Here is an 18,698-nt window from a genome sequence, read left to right as displayed (position 1 = left end):
AATCTCCCTCCATCCTCAGACTGTCTGTCTTGCTTTTAAGCCAGGCCTTCTCCAGCCCCCACGTCTGCCATGAAATGGTTCTTCCTGCGTCATGTTGACACCTGCAAGAGGCCGAGTGCATCTCTGCTTGGGCAGCAAGCCTGGAAAAAGGGAGGGTGCTTGCCAAAAGGGCGTTCAGATTCCTTCAAAGTTCAATTGTTTTCCATTTCACTAGATGACCTCCCGGTCTTCTGCGCAAGAATTTCCCTAAAACTTGGATGCTTTGTTGGCCTCAGGTATGAATCATCTGGAAAGAAATGATTCTGAGGATAAACATCTTCTGTACCAAAAATACGTCAGAATCCGAGTCAAGTACTAGCCCAAGTCCCTGAACAACCTCAGATCCTCCCAGGTGTGGAGAGGATGAGAAAGATGCTGCGATGGACGATGTGTGAGAGCCAGATGCAGAGGCCTGTGGGGCCCCATCCATCATGTGTGAAAGCATGTCTGGAGCAGAGCCTCCAAGAAATGTTAGTGGTGTTTCGCAAGCATTAAGAGACAGAGTCTTCCTCTCAAAAAGAAACTTCAAAAGATTCTCCGAATGTCTTCCACAAGACTCTCCCTTTGGAGAGCTGCAAGTGAGCAAATGGATTAGATGAAAATTCTTACAAAACTCATCACGGGGTAAATATTTGAACGCACACGTCTTTGATTTCAAAACCATTTTGTTTTTAAAGGCCATGTGATACTGTCACCAAATTTGTCAGTGTTTTAAAACCCTTTTTCATCACAATGAAAACAAATTTACATCATTGACTTGGCAGTGAAGCATCCACCTGCACTGCAGGAGGCTCAAGAGACGCAGGTTTGACTCTCAGGTTGGGAAGATCCCCTGGAGAAGGACATGGCAACCCAAGCCAGTATTCCTGCCGGGAGAAATCCCGGAGACAGAAGAGCCTGGTGGGCTCCAGTCCACGGGGTCGGACACAGCCGCCACCACACACACATACAGTCTAACACACGTTTACAAAGAAAAGCTTCACAAAACAGTACACACCTCTGCTATGTGTGAACAGACCATTTCTAGTATCCTATTGCTTAAGATTTTGTTTCTTCTTTGTTTATTTTTTGAGGCTGGTTTCCACCTACTCAAATTATTCCACAACCCAAAAATGGATCAAAACCTCCCTACATTATTTACATAAGCTGATTCGAACAATTTTTTGTTTCCCAAAAATTAACTCTTAAATTTTCATGGGTTTTTTTAATTTTTATTTTTACTTTAATTTTTTCATAGGTTTATTCTTCATGCAAAATTGTCTTTTCCCCAATACTACACCATCACCACAAAAAGACAAGCGAATTTGTTCTATGCTTGTCTACCTTTTAATAAGCTCCTCATTCAGACAAAACCTTCTCACCCTTTTACAATCAAGTATTATGTCTTTAATTCCTTGGATAGAATCCTTTTTGCATGAATCATCTAGACACTGGATGTCCAAGTCTGTAATATTGTGCCGCTATGGGAAGCAAGTTCTCCAAGTAATCCTGTATAAAGTGGGGCAGACGAGCAGCATGTTCCTAAAGCAGAGCATCCTGGGAGTTATGGAAGTTCTCTGTGGGCTGATCGCCTCCTCTGCAAGATAAGGGCACTCCACTGGGCTACTGGGAGGTCTGCATAAAACAGTCCGGTGAAAGTGCTCGGCTCACTGCCTGGCACGACATAGGTTCATTTTGAGACAGGAGCCATCATTATTTTAAATAAATCCTTCATCTTTGATGACATTCTCTAGGAAACAGAGCCTGAAACAAGTATTAAGATCCTAACAAGCACTCCCCGGTGGTCCAGTGGTTAAGAATCCACCTGCCAATTCAGCGGACACAGGCCTGACCCCTGGTCCAGAAAAACGCCGCCTGCCGTGGAGGAGCCAAGCCCATGAGCCGCAACCGCTGAGCCCTCCCGGGCCGAGCACGTGCTGCACAGCAGGGAAGCCATCGCCGTGCCCCACTCGCGACGAGAGAACGCGGCAACACAGACCCGGAGCAGCCAGCAAACGAGCAAACGCGCTGCGGAGAGCCCGACCTGACCTCGGGGTGCGGGCCCTCCCCCGGGCTCTCCACCCGCTGTCCCTCACGCACATCCGTGTGCTCCTCTCACCGTGCTAACCTCCCCAGACACCCGGATGGCCCGGGCCACGGCGATGCTGGCTCGGCCATCCCCAGCTCATCCCGCCCGGCTCAGGCCTCGGAAACTGACGAAGTGGCGGTGCCGCTGGCTGTCCGTCAGCGCCGCTGCTGAGCCAGTCTTAAGGTGACAGGCGGGCAGCCTGCGCATTGCTAGGCTCTCGAGACAGAGGCGACATCACTTCCCAAGAGTCCAGGCGAGTGGAGTCAGCCTGCCCTGGCAGCGAGTCCTTGGGAGAGGCAGTTGGCCTGGGGACAAGGCCACGTGTCCTCGGGGACAGCGGGTGACTGCATCAGGATGGCGTGGGCCTTGAAGACAAGACCTGGTGAAACGGAGGGCGTCTAGGACCCTCTCTCTCGGAGGCCGTTAGATACCGTGAAACTCCAGACGTGACTGGACTTGCGGGCCTGAAAGAGGAGCTTCCAGCCAGAACTGACCGGGGCTGGAGTGGACGAAGGAGCCGTCACTTCTCAGTGACCTCTGGGGTCCTGGAGAGGATCCGGGACAGAAAAGGGCAGAAACGGGAAAGCTGATGAAATTAGAGCACGGTCTGCATTTTAGTCAACAGCATGGTGATGATTCTCATTTCCTGGTTTTGATGATCGCAGTATGCTAGGGAAGGTAGTCACGTAACACGGTTATTTTGAGCCAGGTCTACCACTGAGAACCAGCTAGAAAAATTGGAATCAATTGTTGAGGTGCAATTTGCCTGCAGCAAAATGTACAGACTTAAGCACAGACTCGATGTATTTCCTTCCCTTTTTTAAAAATCGAAATATAATTGACTCACAATGTTATGTTAATTTCAGGCGTACTGCAAAGTGATGGAGAAGGCAATGGCACCCCACTCCAGTACTTTTGCCTGGAGAATCCCAGGGACGGGGGAGCTTGGTGGGCTGCCATCTCTGGGGTCTCACAGAATCGGACACGACTGAAGTGACTTAGCAGCAGCAGCAGCAGTAAGTGCTTGGAGAAGGCAATGGCACCCCACTCCAGTACTCTTTCCTGGAAAATCCCATGGGCGGAGGCACCTGGAAGGCTGCAGTCCATGGGATCGCTGAGGGTCGGACTCGACTGAGTGACTTCACTTTCACTTTTCACTCTCATGCTTTGGAGAAGGAAATGGCAACCCACTCGAGTGTTCTTGCCCGGAGAATCCCAGGGACGGGGGAGCCTGGTGGCTGCCGTCTGTGGGGTCGCACAGAGCCGGACACGACTGAGCGACTCAGCCGCAGCAGCGAAGTGACTCCGTTTCACACATGTGCACATGTGTGTATCCATCTATATGCACACACACACGTATGTTCTCTCCAGAGTCTTTCCCAGGTGAGCTCTTATAAGATGCTCTGGGCCATCTGTACGTCTTCTTTGGAGAAAGGTCTTTTTAGGGCTTCTGCCCGCTTGTCCGATCGGGTTGTTTGCTCATCTGACATGCAGCTGCACGAGCTGTTTACATACTTTGGAAATCAAGCCCTTGTTGGCCACATCGTTTACAGACATTTTCTCGCGGTCCGTAGGGTGTCTTTTTGTTCTATTTATGGTTTCCTTTGCAAAGCTATCTAAGGTCGATTAGGTCCCATTTGCTTATCTTTGCTTCATTTATTCTACCGTGGGAGGCTGACTGACCTAAGAAAGTACTGTTTCGCTTTATGTCAGAGAATGTTTTGCCTATATTCTCTTCTTAAAGGTTAATGGTGTCATGTCTTATACGTAAGTCTTTAAGTTGTTTTGCGTTTATTTTTGTGTATCATGTCTCAGCGTATCTTAATATATGTAAGATGTAAGAGGTGACATCACCCTCCATCCACCCACCCATCCACCCACCCATCCATCCTTGCTCAGTCGTGTCCGACTCTTCGTGACCCCGTGGACTGTAGCCCACCAGGTTCCTCTCCCTGGGATTCTCCAGGCAAGAACACTGGAGAGGGTGCCATGTCCTTCTCCAGGGGATCCTGCCGACCAGGGATCCAACCCGTGTCCTTGCTCGTCCTGCACTGCAGGCGGATTCTTACCACTAGCGCACTGGGAAGCCCACACCCCCTGCTCGGATAGGTGATGTGTAACATTATGTGTGAAATGTACTGCATGCCGCGAAACGTGGCGTCACCCCCCACACTCGCCCCAGACAGACGCCAGCCCAGCGGTCGCCTCTGTGAAGGGAGAGGGGAGCCCCGGGCCCCGGTGATGCTCGTCTCCCGACTCAGCCGGCCACAGCGTGGGTGCATGTCTCGGTGATTCCTGCGCCGTGCGCTTCTGGTGTGCGCGTTTTCTGTACATATGTTATACTTCTATTAAAACACTGATTTTCAAAAATATGATTTTTACTGAATCTCACTGAGGGAAGTGCACAGTGGGAATCATTTTAAGGTCCTTAAGTGCTCTTAGGCCACTGGAATTTGGGTTTAGACAATGTTTTCCACAATTTCCCCAAAACAAGGACAGCGTGTGCCCAGATGACAGGCGGGCTGCACCAGCAGTGGAACGGGCTGGCATTCACAAGGGAGCTGCTTTTCATTTACTTTTTAAACCAGATATCAGGAATAGCTGGCCAGGTGGGAGCTGAGCATAATAAGTCAATTTTAAAATTAAGGATTTTTATCAATTTTAAATGAAGAATTTAGTTTTCAAACTAGACGAGCCCCAAGGAAACACAAGGGGGCGGCATTCCACCACGTTGCAGCTGGAGAACGCCAAAGGAGCCGGGCGCTTTTCTGTTGCTTTTAAGTAGCTGTATAAATACTGACGATGCTGCTTTGCAAGGGCGTCTTATTGAAGGGGGAAATGGAAGGTCAGAGAGGTTATTACGGGAGTCTTTCTAAGTTCCCCTAAAACACAGATGTCAAAAAGTGAAAAAACGAAACCAAGCACAGAGGTTAAGACTGGCAGGAGACAGACCACGGCTCAAGCTTCCCAAGTGCACAGGGAACGGCCTTTCCGCTGCGCACTGTCTCAGACGGCCTCCTGGATGAAAGAGCTTTCTGCGTGCTGGAGACGGTCAACTGCTCGCCAAGGACCCAAGGGTAAGACCTGCGTTCACACGGACACAGATTAGGGACACCTGGTACCCAGAGGAGCCGTTTCTTCTGAGTAAAACGTGAATCAACTTTTGGAGCAGAAATATGCTCCCAATTGAAGTACCTGCTGATCTTCAGTACAGAGGAGGCCTTCAGGGAATGGTTTGCAAATGTTAGCAGGCGCATCTCGCCCTTGAGTCACATCTTATTGCATCCCTCGCCTCTGAGGGGGAGCCATTGCTAACCCTCAGGGCGATAGAGGGTGTATTTGCCCTCTTTATAAAGACAATAACATCAGGCTCCGTGGGGAGACAGAGTGTGAGACTGCCCTAGCTGTTAACTGTGGAGCTCTATCTTAACTATAGGAAGGTTAAGCCTGGGGGACTGCTTCACAGGTTCTTTCTATGAGAGCCACCCTTTCTGCCCTCAGTGGCCAGGACACAAGGCCTCTCGCTTGGAGGGTCCACGCTTCAAGGAAACGAGAGAGCCCACCTGGGGGCTCCCCCGGCCATCCAGTGGGTAAGACCCTGCACTTCTGCTGCAAGGGCGTAAGTTCGATCCCTGGTCAGGGAACTAAGGTCCTGCAGGCCCACAGAGTGCAACCAAAAGAAAAGCTTAACTCTTCTGATGGGCTTGTGGGAAGAAGAAAGAGGATGGGCCAAACGGGGCAGCTAAAATCCAGAGAGGATGTTCGTGAGTCACTTAGATCATGGATGTCAGACAAGGAAGGCAGAGAACGTAGGGCTCAGAGTCTCCTGATCTCCCCTCTCTGGGAGAAAGGCTAAGCCTGGAGCAGAAAGACTTCTCCCCTGCTTCTCAGTCCAGACTCTGGACAGTGACACCCACTGCTGGCGACCTGTGGTCCGTGCGGCTAGCAGACGGGGAGGCTGGCACTTGGCGATTCTCCAGGCAGCTCTCCCTCCTGCAGCTCCAGGAGTCCATGGAGGGCATCAGAGAGGAGAACCTGCCGCCTTGCCCAGGCCCTCTGCAAAGGATGAGGCTGCCAAGGCAGAGCCCGCAGGCTCTGGGCAGGCCGAGGGCTTAGGCAGGAGCTGTGGGTGGACCAGACGGGGCCAGTTAGCCTGAGCCAGCCAGGGAGGGGCTTGGCCCACGCCAGGCCCGGGCAAGGCAGGTCGCTGACTCCAACAGCCGCAGCCTGTTAAAGGGGAAGATACTGAGACGCTCCCCGACCTGGGCCGCAGTCCTCTGACAGCACAAGCTCCGCGGCTCTGCCCGCTCCCTTCCCTAGGCGGCCCAGCGCTGCCTTACTGTTTGATTCACGAGTAATCCCTTCACGTCCTTACTTCTCTAGCGACCTGAAACCAAGTCCCTGGGCAGAAAACAGCTTGACCGGCATTGAACTAAAAAGATCTCTCTTTGTTAATTCCCAGCAGGTACACCTCAAACATTTCCCCAAGCTCCTGTACCCCAAAACATGTTCACTCTTCAAGGGGCCACGCCTGCTGTATCTGGCATGCTACCTGGGAGGCCAAAAGGAAGCGGTCTGTGTTGGAAGCTGTAGGCCCGGGAACAGCCATCCGGTCCTAACTCACTCGCCGAGGATGACGCACAGGCTTTCCTGCTGACAGAGCTTTCATCTACCCGGCCTCGTGTAACCAGGTCGGCTCTCGCTTGCTCCAGCTGGCAGGAAGCATGTGGTTAGGTCCCTACTCCAAGACGTTCACCAGTGCTCTGAGGAACTCCAACAGAGATAACAATGCCCCCAGGAAGAGGGAAACGGGGCTTCCCTGGCGTGCAGTTTCGATCCCCGCTCGGGGAATTAATATCCCACATGTGGCTGAGCCCACATGCCGCAACTAAGACCCATCACAGCCAAAATAAACAAATTAACTAATATTTAAAAAAGAAGAAGAAGAGATACGGTTCAAGGGGCTGCAAGGGACACCCCCCCTCATGAAAATCTCCTCTGCCAGGCCTCGGGAGTAGACATGGCTGGAAGCGTACGTCTCTGCCGCGTCTCCCTCCACTGGCCGGGGCAGGAACTCAACACAGGTGGTGGAGTCCATGGATGGACAAGAGATTCAACGTTTGCCAAGGAGTTAGATTTACGGATTCTTACTTGGCCACACCCCCGGTTCAATCCCATTTCTGCCCCTCACTGTGTGACTCTGGGAAGTTGTACAACCTCTCTACCCTCAGAAGCATTCTTAGCAATAAAGTGACATTAGCAGCAATACCTATCAATGCAAGCATTGAGTGAGATGATGAGATATTCCATGCAAAGTATATAGTATACAGAAGGATGATAAATGTTACATATTTTTATTGGCTTAATGGCTTTCTTAAAGAACTCAAGAAATAACACATTTCCATACCCAGATAGTAATGATCGGTACACAATTTTGTTTCCTGGTGTAGAGTCTACACACTAACTTAGTAAATAGCCACACCCGGATAAAATTAATATAATGCATTCTACCCTTGTCTCCACAAAGAATTATCATCATGTTCTCGGGTAAATCCTTGGAGCAAGACTGTCCCTATGAGCAAGGCTGAAGCGACCAGTAAGAAGAACACCGGGGACTCCCCCAGCGGCGCAATGCTTAGGGCTTCAATTCCAGCGCAGCGGCTGTGGGTGTGGTCCTGGCCTGTGGGTTTGGTCCCTGTCTGTTAGGTTTGATCCTGGTCTGTTAGGTTTGATCCTGGTCTGTTAGGTTTGATCCTGGTCTGTTAGGTTTGATCCTGGTCTGTTAGGTTTGATCCTGGTCTGTTAGGTTTGGTCCTGGTCTGTTAGGTTTGGTCCCTGTCTGTTAGGTTTGATCCTGGCCTGTGGGTTTGATCCTGGTCTGTTAGGTTTGATCCTGGTCTGTGGGTTTGGTCCCTGTCTGTTAGGTTTGATCCTGGTCTGTTAGGTTTGATCCTGGTCTGTGGGTTTGGTCCCTGGCCTGTGGGTTTGATCCCTGGTGGGGAAGTTAAAACGCCACATGCCTCCCAGCCAAAAAACCAAAAGAGAGGCGATATTGTAACAAATTCAATAAAGACTCAAAATGGTCTATGTGAAAAGAAACAGAAAAGTTAAGAAAGCCCATCCAGTGGCAGATTTGTGAGCTCCTTCAGAAGACACGCGGCGTGGGTTGTCAGCGCGCGGGGATTGGCGAGCGTGGGCCCACGGCTGTGTCTCGCGTTGCTTTGTTTTCTTAGGCGGCGATTTTGTTGTTCAGTTGCTCAGTCGCGTCTGACCCTGCGACCCCACGGGCTGTAGCCCGCCAGGCCCCTCGGGCCGCGGGCTCTCCAGGCGAGAACACTGGAGCGGCCGCCACGCTGCGGTGGGTCGCTGTGAAACAGCCCGCGAGGTGAGCGGAGCCTTCGGGGCGCGTGCCCTCCACGCCCGCGGAGCCCCACCGCCCGCCCCAGCGGGCAGCGCCTCTCCGCTCTGCTCCATCACCCACCTGTCGGTCAGGCACTCGAGGTGAGCGTTCCTTCAACAGCCGCAACAGAACTCTCTGGACCAGCGCTCCGCCGGCTTCTGTGACGGGGCTTCTCTTTGCAAAGAGACCTTGGTGCGTCTTCTCTCGCACACAGAACCCACATCCCACCGAATTCCGCCAGCCCCCAGAGCCGCCCTTTGCTCTCTTCACAGCTCTCCACCGTTTGCCGGCTGGATTCAGCAGGAGGCCGAGACCTGTTAATCTTTTGAATGTGCCTGGCCGTTTTAGTGGGTGAGACAAATTACTTGCCTCTTTTCACATGTTTTAAATGAATCGACTCTTGGCTCAGTCTTGTCCTTAAATAAACAGCAAAATGTCAGGCAACTCCAAGCATTCAGGTATGGTCTGACTCACTGGGAAATCTGTGAGGCCAAAGACAACCCCAGCCTATGGGCTGAGTGGGAGAAGTGTCTGGATTTTAGGGTTACTTTAAAGAAAACTGAGCGCCAAAGAATGTTCCACAGTTTATTGTGATCCACACAGTCAAAGGCTTTGGCATAGTCAATAAAGCAGAAATACATGTTCTTCTGGAACTCTCTTGCTTTTTCCATGATCCAGCGGATGTTGGCAATTTGATCTCTGGTTCCTCTGCCTTTTCTAAAACCAGCTTGAACATCACGGAGTTCACGGTTCATGTATTGCTGAAGCCTGGCTTGGAGAATTTTGAGCATTACTTTACTAGTGTGTGAGATGAGTACAATTGTGCAGTAGTTTGAGCATTCTTTGGCATTGCCTTTCTTTAGGATTGGAATGAAAACTGACCTTTTCCAGTCCTGTGGCCACTGCTGAGTTTTCCAAATTTGCTGGCATATTGAGTGCAGCACTTTCACAGCATCATCTTTCAGGATTTGAAATAGCTCCACTGGAATTCCATCACCTCCACTAGCTTTGTTCGTAGTGATGCTTTCTAAGACCCACTTGACTTCCCATTCCAGGATGTCTGGCTCTAGATGAGTGATCACACCATCGTGATTATCCGGGTTGTGAAGATCCTTTTGTACAGTTCTTCTGTGTATTCTTGCCACCTCTTCTTAATATCTTCTGCTTCTGTTAGGTCCATACCATTTCTGTCCTTTATCGAGCCCATCTTTGCATGAAATGTTCCCTGAGTATCTCTAATTTTCTTGAAGAGATCTCTAGTCTTTCCCATTCTGTTGTTTTCCTCTATTTCTTTGCACTGATCGCTGAAGAAGGCTTTCTTATCTCTTCTTGCTATTCTTTGGAACTCTGCATTCAGATGCTTATATCTTTCCTTTTCTCCTTTGCTTTTCGTCTCTCTTCTTTTCACAGCTATTTGTAAGGCCTCCCCAGACAGCCATTTTGCTGTTTTGCATTTCTTTTCCTGGGGATGGTCTTGATCCCTGTCTCCTGTACAATGTCATGAACCTCATTCCATAGTTCATCAGGCACTCTATCTATCAGATCTGGAAAATTCTGAAAGAGATAAGAATACCAGATCACCTGACCTGCCTCTTGAGAAATCTGTATGCAGGTCAGGAAGCAACAGTTAGAACTGGGCATGGAACAACAGACTGGTTCCAAATAGGAAAAGGAGGACATCAAGGCTGTATATTGTCACCCTGCTTATTTAACTTCTATGCAGAGTACATCATGAGAAACGCTGGACTGGAAGAAACACAAGCTGGAATCAAGATTGCCGGGAGAAATATCAATCACCTCAGATATGCAGATGACACCACCCTTATGGCAGAAAGTGAAGAGGAACTAAAAAGCCTCTTGATGAAAGTGAACGAGGAGAGTGAAAAAGTTGGCTTAAAGCTCAACATTCAGAAAACAAAGATCATGGCATCCGGTCCCATCACTTCATGGGAAATAGATGGGAAACAGTGTCAGACTTTATTGCAGGGGGCTCCAAAATCACTGCAGATGGTGACTGCAGCCATGAAATTAAAAGACGCTTACTCCTTGGAAGAAAAGTTATGACCAACCTAGATAGCATATTCAAAAGCAGAGACATTACTTTGCCGACTAAGGTCCATTTAGTCAAGGCTATGGTTTTTCCAGTGGTCATGTATGGATGTGAGAGTTGGACTGTGAAGAAGGCTGAGCACCGAAGAATTGATGCTTTTGAACTGTGGTGCTGGAGAAGACTCTTGAGAGTCCCTTGGACTGCAAGGAGATCCAACCAGTCCATACTAAAGGAGATCAGTCCTGGGTGTTCACTCGAAGGACTGATGTTGAGGCTGAAACTCCAATACTTTGACCACCTGATGTGAAGAGCTGACTCATTGGAAAAGACCCTGATGCCTGGAAAGATTGAAGGCAGGAGGAGAAGGGGATGACGGAGGGTGAGATGGTTGGATGGCATCACCTTCTCAATGGACATAAGTTTGGGTAAACTCCGGGAGGTGGTGATGGACAGGGAGGCCTGGCGTGCTGCAGTCCATGGGGTTGGAAGGAGTCGGACACGACTGAGCAACTGAACTGAACTGAACTTCCTGTCTTCATGTTTTCTTCATACAGGGCTGGAGCTCTAAGTGACACCATTTTTAATTCCTATAAATCAGGTCATAAGCAAACTTATATTCACAGAAAATTTTGACTTTTTTTCTCTGTCTTTACACACGTATATTCGACTGTATTTTTCCAGTGTAAGTACCCCCACTTAATGCATTGTCTGAAAGATTGTGTTTTTTTTTGTTGGGTTGTCTGAGTTTTGTTTTGTCTCTTCAACAGAAGGGGTGAACTGTCTTAAAGAGAAAGAGAGGAGCCGACAAGGGCACTGGTCTGGACGCCAGTAGCTTTTGTGTGTGCGTTTTCTGTCTGTTTTGATGTGGACCATTTTTGAAGTCTTTTACTGAATTTGTTACAATGGTGCTTCTGTTTTGCGATTTGTTTTTTTGGCGATGGGGTGTGTGGGATCTTAACCCCCTGACCAAGGTGTGTGCGGTTCAAGCAGCCCCGTGCACTGGAAGCTGAAGTCTCACCCACTGAACTGCGGGGAGAACCCCGGACTTTGTCTCTGATCAACACGTCGGTGATGTCCCTACGCTGGTGAAGCCTCTTTTCCTTCGTATGGAAACAGAGTCGAGGAATGTTTTTCTAATCTGTCACTGACTCCTAAGAGCTTTGGTTATCTGGTAGAGCCAGAGGGAAAAAGCCCAATTAGGCACATTCAACAAGGCAGACTGCTTCTCTGCCCAAAGCCACCACGTTGTTGACTCTGGGCGGCAGCATTCCTCAAAGTCTGTGTGAATGGGCCCTCTGCAGCCATCCTCTGTGAAACCCGCACGGCCTTTATGCAGTGAAAACGTGGCTCCACCTATTCTATATCTGAAGGCCTCTATTTTAAACCAGTAAGCCCTGTCCATCTTATACATCTATTTATGATCATTCCTAGAGGGTTTCTTCAGGGCTTCCCAGCTGGCTCAGCAGCAAACAATCTGCCTGCCAACACAGGAGACGTGGGTTCCATCCCTGGATGGGGAAGATCCCCTGGAGAAGGAAGTGGCAACCCACTCCAGTGTTCTTGCCTGGGAAATCACATGAACAGAGGGGCCTGGTGGGCTACAGTCCATGGGGTCGCAAAAGAATTGGACATGAAAAAAAAAGAACTGGACATGACTTAGCGACTAAACAACAACAGGGTTTCTTTAACTTGAGGCTTTATGAAACAACAAGAGAATTTGTTGGGACAAACTTACTTACACAAACTAATGATTTCCAGCAGCTCCTTGGTTAGGAGGAACTGGTGTTCTTTGGCAGCATACCATTACACAGTAACTGGAGTTCAAGCCATATAATCATAGAATGTTAATTGTAAAGTGTAAATAATTCTCACTGTAGAGCGTGGGCTGAGTCCCTACAAATTCAGCTGTTGTTTCATAAAGTCTGAGGTACTGGAAGGTTCCTAACCATGGAACCCATAACACCCAGCATTCAAGAGGTAGGCTCTCTTTGTTTGCTGAACACTGCAGCCTGGCTCTGGACGCCTGCTCAGCTCAGTCACCAGGGGTCTGCACAGGCTCTGCCCGGTCAATACCCTGCTCCTGCCGTATCAGTGAGTGTGGGCAGAATCACTTCCTGTAGGGAGAAGAGAGCCTGGCTAGCTGTGTTAGAATAAAGCAAGGTTCTGTTCTATTTTCCCTTTAAGCAGACACGTGGACACGATGACATTTCTTGTGTAAAACTAGTACAAGAATCTCTGATTGGCTAAGATCAGAATTTACTCTTAACTGTTTCACTTCCAGCTGGATGTAAGTCAGTCTTTTTGAAGCTTATAATTGCAATCCATAGGAGAGTTTGAAATCTCCTTATTAACAGTGACTAGCATCTAAAAAATGGACTAGCACACGATAAAACGCAAGTAAATTGGAAAAACAAGCACACAGACATCAGCGTGCGTCCCACATGGTGTGGAGTCATTAACTAGTCAGGGTTCTCCAGAGTGACAGGCCAACAGGACTCGTGTATAAAACAATTACGTAAGGGAATTAGCTCCCCTGATTAAGGAGGCTAGCAAGTCCCAAATCTGAAGGGTGAGTGCGCAGGCTGGAGACTCAAGAGGAGTCGATGTTATACTTTAAGTCCAAAAACTGTCTGATGGCAGAATTCCTTTTCGCTCAGGGAATGGTCAGTCTCTTATTCTATTCAGACTTTTGGCTGATTGGATGAGGCCCACCCATACGATGGAGGGCAATCTGCTTTACTCAAATTCACTGATTTAAATGTAAATAGCATCCAAAAACCCCTTTGTAAAAGCAGCCAGAATAATGCTTGACCAAACATCTGGGCACCGTCGAGACCCAGGCACGCCAACACTTAAAAGTAACCGACACAGAACGTATTTGCAGGAGCCATTCACACTGCACCGGATAGTCTGGGGTCTTTCCCCAAGCGCACGGTGGAAATGCCGGGGGTAGTGTGACCAAGGGATCTGGTCAAGGGACTGTGAGCAGAAGTGATGCGTGCCAGGCTAAGCGGGAGTTTTAGGCGCCAGTGTGGGAGTCACATGGTCTCTCTCCCTCTGCCATTCAGACTGGCGGCCTGTTTACGAAACAGAAATAAACTCAAAGACTTAGAAAACAAGCTTATGGTCACCAAGGGGAGGGGTGGGGATCATATGAAGGGACAGACTGAGGGCCTGGGGCTGACAGGTGTGTACTGCTGTATTTAAACGACATAGCCAGGCCTCCCCGACGGCTCGGCAGTGAAGACTCTGCCCGCCAATGCAGGAGACGCGGCTTCGATCTCTGGTCAGGGAAGGTCCCACCTGCCAAGAAGCAAGCAAGCCCGAGCACCGCAGTCCTGAGCCTGCGCTCTGAGCCCAGGCGCGCTGGAGCCCAGGCTTCCCGGCCGGACGAGACGCTGCAGTGAGACGCCCTCTCTCACCCTAGAAAGGGGCCTCCGCTCGCGGTGACTAGAGAGAGACCCGTGCCGCGGCAGAGACCCAGCACAGCCAGAAACAAATGGATAACTGAAATTAGTTTCAGGAAGATAACCGACACGGACTAGAGCGCAGGGAACTCTGCTCAGCACTCTGTAAGAACCTGAGTGGGAAAAGAATTTGAAAAAGGATAGAAAAAAGAGGTCATTTATCTGACATCACAAGGGGAGCAAGGACTTAAACACAGATTAGACTTTAAGCCACTGCTATACCGCACTCCCCTCCTTTGGGGCTGGCCTCGTGAAAGTGCTCTGAAAACTACAAAACCTCATAAGAACGTCAAGTAATGAAATCAGCGCAAGAACTAGTCAAGGAAGTTGGTTAAAGGCCTAGGCTTTGTCAAAGCTGGTTTCAAATGCCCGGTCTGCCACTGTGAGCTGTGTGACTTTGGAGACGCTCTTTAATCTCTTTGAACCTCTGTTTCCTTAGTTGCAATGAAGATATTACTTATGCGTGTCCTATTTTCCTGATGAGTAAAAGAGATAATAAATGGAAAGGTCTTAGCACGATGCCAGTCTCATAGTAAGTGCCGCTAGGTTATTTGGAGTGACTGTGATTCCTAAGAATTCAGTTTGGAATAACAGCAACAAGAAAAGCTACTCCTGGGCTCGGACAGGGCCAGGGTTGAGCGCAGAGCAACGGCAGCACCTTAAACTTGGGAGTCGGCTGCCTCTTTCTGTGGGGGAGAGGGCTGCCCTGCACACGGGAGAATGTTCAGGAAGGACGCTGAAGTCTTGCCACATGGCCGCAGTATCAGGGCTCTTTTGTGTTCAGCCCCCCAGGCACATCCGATTCTTTGTGACCCCAACGACTACTGCACCACGCCAGGCTCGCCTGTCCTTCACTACTTCATGGAGCTTGCTCAGACACATGTCCATCGAGTCGGTGATGCTATCCAGCCATCTCGTCCTCGGTCGTCCCCTTCTCCTCCTGCCCCCAATCCCTCCCAGCATCAGGGAGTTTTCCAATGAGTCAGTTCTTTGCATCAGGTGGCCAGAGTAATGGAGCTTCAGCTTCAGCATCAGCTGGATAATCAGGGCTCTAACCCTTGGCATTACTGGTATTTGAGGATGGATGGGTCTTTATTATGGAAAGCTGTTCTGTGCACTGTGGGATGTATTTTACTTCATTTTATTGTGTTGCCCAGCTTGCGGGATCTTAGTTCGCTGACCAGGGATTGAACCCAAGCCCTCAGCAGGGTAAGCACAGAGCCCTAATTCTGGACCGCTAAGGAATTTCTCACGGTAGGACTGCTACCCCTAAGATGCTCCAAATATGTTTCCAGACATTTCCAAATGTCCCTGGGGGCAAAATCAACCCCCATTGAGAACCAGTGTCCTAGTAACTGTTCAGAGTTTTTCAATGAATCCTTCCTAGTAAAAACATTAACATAAAGGAAGTTTAACCACTTTGAGAGTGGGCTCTGAGCGTCCCTAGTCTTACACTTTACTGGTGTTGCCTGCTTCCTGTCCGTGTGACCCACAGGAATAATCGCCCCAGGAGGTCGCTGTGTCTGCCTCGCGTCCTGCCGCGTCTCCAGTGTGCACATCGCCTGGGACATAACAGACGCAGAAGAAAAGTGTCACTGAACCAACAAATGAAATAACTTCCCGTGTGCTTATCTAATAACTAACAGGCACAAGGTTCCTGCAGGATCAATAGGGTGGACGAGGCTTATGAAAGTATCTCTTTTTTTCCATCTTTGCCCCAACTCTAAAATAAAAAGTTCCCTGAAGAGAATCTATTCTTAGCAAACCAATAAGGCCGAACTGGGCTTCGCAGGTAGCTCAATAAATTCATATTTAAAAAAATGAATCCTCCTGCCACTGCAGGAGACCCGGGTTCGATCCCTGGGTGGGGAGGACCCCCTGGAGGAGGAAATGGCAACCCACTCTAGTATCCTTGCCTGGAGAGTCCCACGGACAGAGGAGCCTGGCAGGCTACAGTCCATGGGGTCACGAAGAGTCGGACACGACTTAAACAACAACACGGTCTTCACCAGGTCACGAAGAGTCGGACGCGACTTAGGACTAAACAACAGCAAGGTCTTCACCAGAGCGTCTGTCCTCGAGCTGCTGCGGCTGCTGCTACATCGCTTCAGTCGTGTCCGACTCTGTGCGACCCCAGAGATGGCAGCCCACGAGGCTCTCCCGTCCCTGGGATTCTCCAGGCAAGAACACTGGAGAGGGTTGCCATTTCCTTCTCTAATGCATGAAAGTTCAGGCAGGGGCATGGAAAAGACTAAATGGGGCCCAGTGCTTAGGCTCAGCCACAGGCATCAACAAGTCATCACGAGGGAACACATCACATCAAGCAGATGGAAAAGCACGGCCCAGGGACTCCCCTGGGGGCCCAGGGGCTAAGACTCCTCACCGTCAGTGCTGAGGCCGGGTTCCATCGCGGGCTCAGGGAACTGGGTCCTCTACGCTGCGACTGAAGTTGCCACGTCACAACCAAAAAGATCGCGCATGCCGCAACGAAGGCCTGGCACAGCCAAATAAGTAACTGTTATTTTTTAAAGAAAGAAAAGCAAGATCCAGAGTAGCTTCAGAACTCCCCGGGAAGGTGAGGACTGGTCTGAGGCCGTGTAGACGGGCAGAAAGAGGACCGACTGGTCCCCCCCGCCCCCCGCCGTCTGAGGCCGCGGCTGCGCCCCAGGACCGCAGCGGGGGGGTGCCATCGTTCTGGGTTCCTGGTCCCTCTGTCCCTGTTACTTCTCACACGCAGGGGCTGAGGGAACCCGAGAGAAGGGCGCACCCTCTCCTGGGCTCCAGGGCCGCGCTCTCCACCTCGTGCCCTCGTGACTGCCTGGGCACACAGGACTAACAACGGCCATTCTGTCTCACTCCAACTTCCTCTTGGGGGCCACCCGAGAACCTCAGGCTTTTCTCACCATTCTGGCAACCGTGAAGACCACTGCTCGTGTGTACGGGGTCAGCAGTGGGGCGGGTTCCTGCGATGCTCGCTGGCTGCCCTCAAAGCCCCACTCCGGCCTTCCTGCCCCCGCCGCTGGGGCCCACCTGTGTCCGTGGCTCCCCAAGTGAGCCTACGGCTTTGCTGCTGAGGGTGACTCTCGTTTCTGCTTCCCTTGCCAGAGACTCTGAAGCTCCTGTCACCGCCCACATCCCTCCTGTATGCTTTGAACCGCTCTTCGTTCCCCCTATACTGAAGACGATCTCTGTAGGGTTTCCCAATAGCCAACAGTAAAGAAAGAATTGTCTTGATAACCCAACAGAAAATGGGCAAAGGCTTGAATGTTCTCAAAGGAGAATATCCAAACTGCCAAGAAACATGAAAATGGGCTCAGCTTCACTGGCCTCCGGACTTCCCTGGTGGCTCAGCTGGTGAAGAATCTGCCTGCAATGCGGGAGACCTGGGTTTGATCCCTGTGTTGGGAGGATCCCCTGGAGAAGGGAAAGGCTACCCACTCCAGTATTCTGGCCTGGAGAATTCTGTGGGCTGTACAGTCCGTGGGGTTGCAGAGAGTTGGACATGACTGAGTGACTTTCCCTCTCACTGGCCTCCAGAAAAATGCAAATTAAAACCACAGTATACTCACCGTCACCGTGGCTCAGGGTGGAAGACACCAAGAATTGGTCTTAATGTTCACGGTCTGCAACTGGCAATAGGAAAACTGTTTAGCAATACCTACTAATTAAGAATTAAATTCCCTACAGCAACCAGTGCTCTGTGCTCGTTCAGTTGTGCCGACTGTGACCCCGTGGACTGTAGCCTGCCAAGCTCCTCTGCCCATGGAATTTTCCAGGCAAGAATACTGGAGTGGGGCGCCATTTCCTTCTGCAGGGGATCTTCCCGACCCAGGGATGGAACCTGCGTCTCTTGCATCTCCTGCTTTGACAGGTGGATTCTTGCACCACTAACGCACTTGGGAAGCCCCATGAGCGCTTGTGCCACTCAAAGAATCTGCAGTACTGCTCATAACTGCCTCCAACTGGCACTACCCAGATGTTCATCCACCACAGCATAGAAAAATACACGGCACTGTATTCTCACAGTGGGACACCTCATAGCCCTGGGAATGAAGCAAGTATGACCTCATGCAGCGATGAGTGAATGAATCTCACACAGTGTTGAGCGAGAGAACCTTGACACAAAAAGAGAACAGGCTATGTGACACCCGGTCAGTAACGCCCTGTAACACACATCCACGCTATCAGAAGAGACAGCAGGGCCTCCCTGGTGCTCCAGTGGTGGCGAGAGCCAATGCGGAGGGCGAGCGGAGATCCCGCGTGTCGCGCGGCCGCCGAGGCCGCACACTGAGCCGGCGCCCCGAGCCGAGCGCCTCTGCGAGCGCAGCCACGCCCGGCGACGAGGGGCGGCCCCTGCTCCCTGCTCCCTGCGGCGGGAGGGAGCCGCCAGGAGCCGCGCAAACCAGAGCAGCCGCAAGTCGGTAAATAATCCACTGTTGTTTAAAAAGCTGTGCTGACTCAGTGATGGGAGGAGAGCATGTGGGATGCCTTTTTTAAAAAACCAAATTTCTTTTAATTGAATTATAGTTGGTTTACAATGTTAATTTCTGCTGTACAGCAATGAGTCAGATAGATATATATAATATAAACGTGTGTGTGTACACATATATACACACACACACTCTTTTTCATGTTCTTTTCCACTTTGGTTTATCCCAGGATACTGAATATACT

The 18,698-nt window shown here is 50.3% G+C and overlaps 1 long non-coding RNA gene across 1 annotated transcript; it reads right to left on the bottom strand.

The window, feature by feature from the left end:
- Positions 1 to 7,445: 7,445 nt before the first annotated feature.
- Positions 7,446 to 18,285, bottom strand: LOC121820371 (uncharacterized). The gene is made up of 3 exons (XR_006060893.2): positions 17,594 to 18,285; positions 16,408 to 16,518; positions 7,446 to 15,586 (listed from the first exon to the last, which is right to left on the bottom strand). It is a non-coding gene; the product is annotated as an uncharacterized LOC121820371 (long non-coding RNA).
- Between the last annotated feature and the right edge of the window lie 413 nt (positions 18,286 to 18,698).

The sequence above is a fragment of the Ovis aries genome, chromosome 9 (genome assembly GCF_016772045.2).
Source record: "Ovis aries strain OAR_USU_Benz2616 breed Rambouillet chromosome 9, ARS-UI_Ramb_v3.0, whole genome shotgun sequence".
In the NCBI taxonomy this organism is placed as follows: Eukaryota; Metazoa; Chordata; class Mammalia; order Artiodactyla; family Bovidae; genus Ovis; species Ovis aries.
Note: the sequence above shows the minus strand (reverse complement) of the source record. Positions and strands in the feature narration are given on the sequence as shown.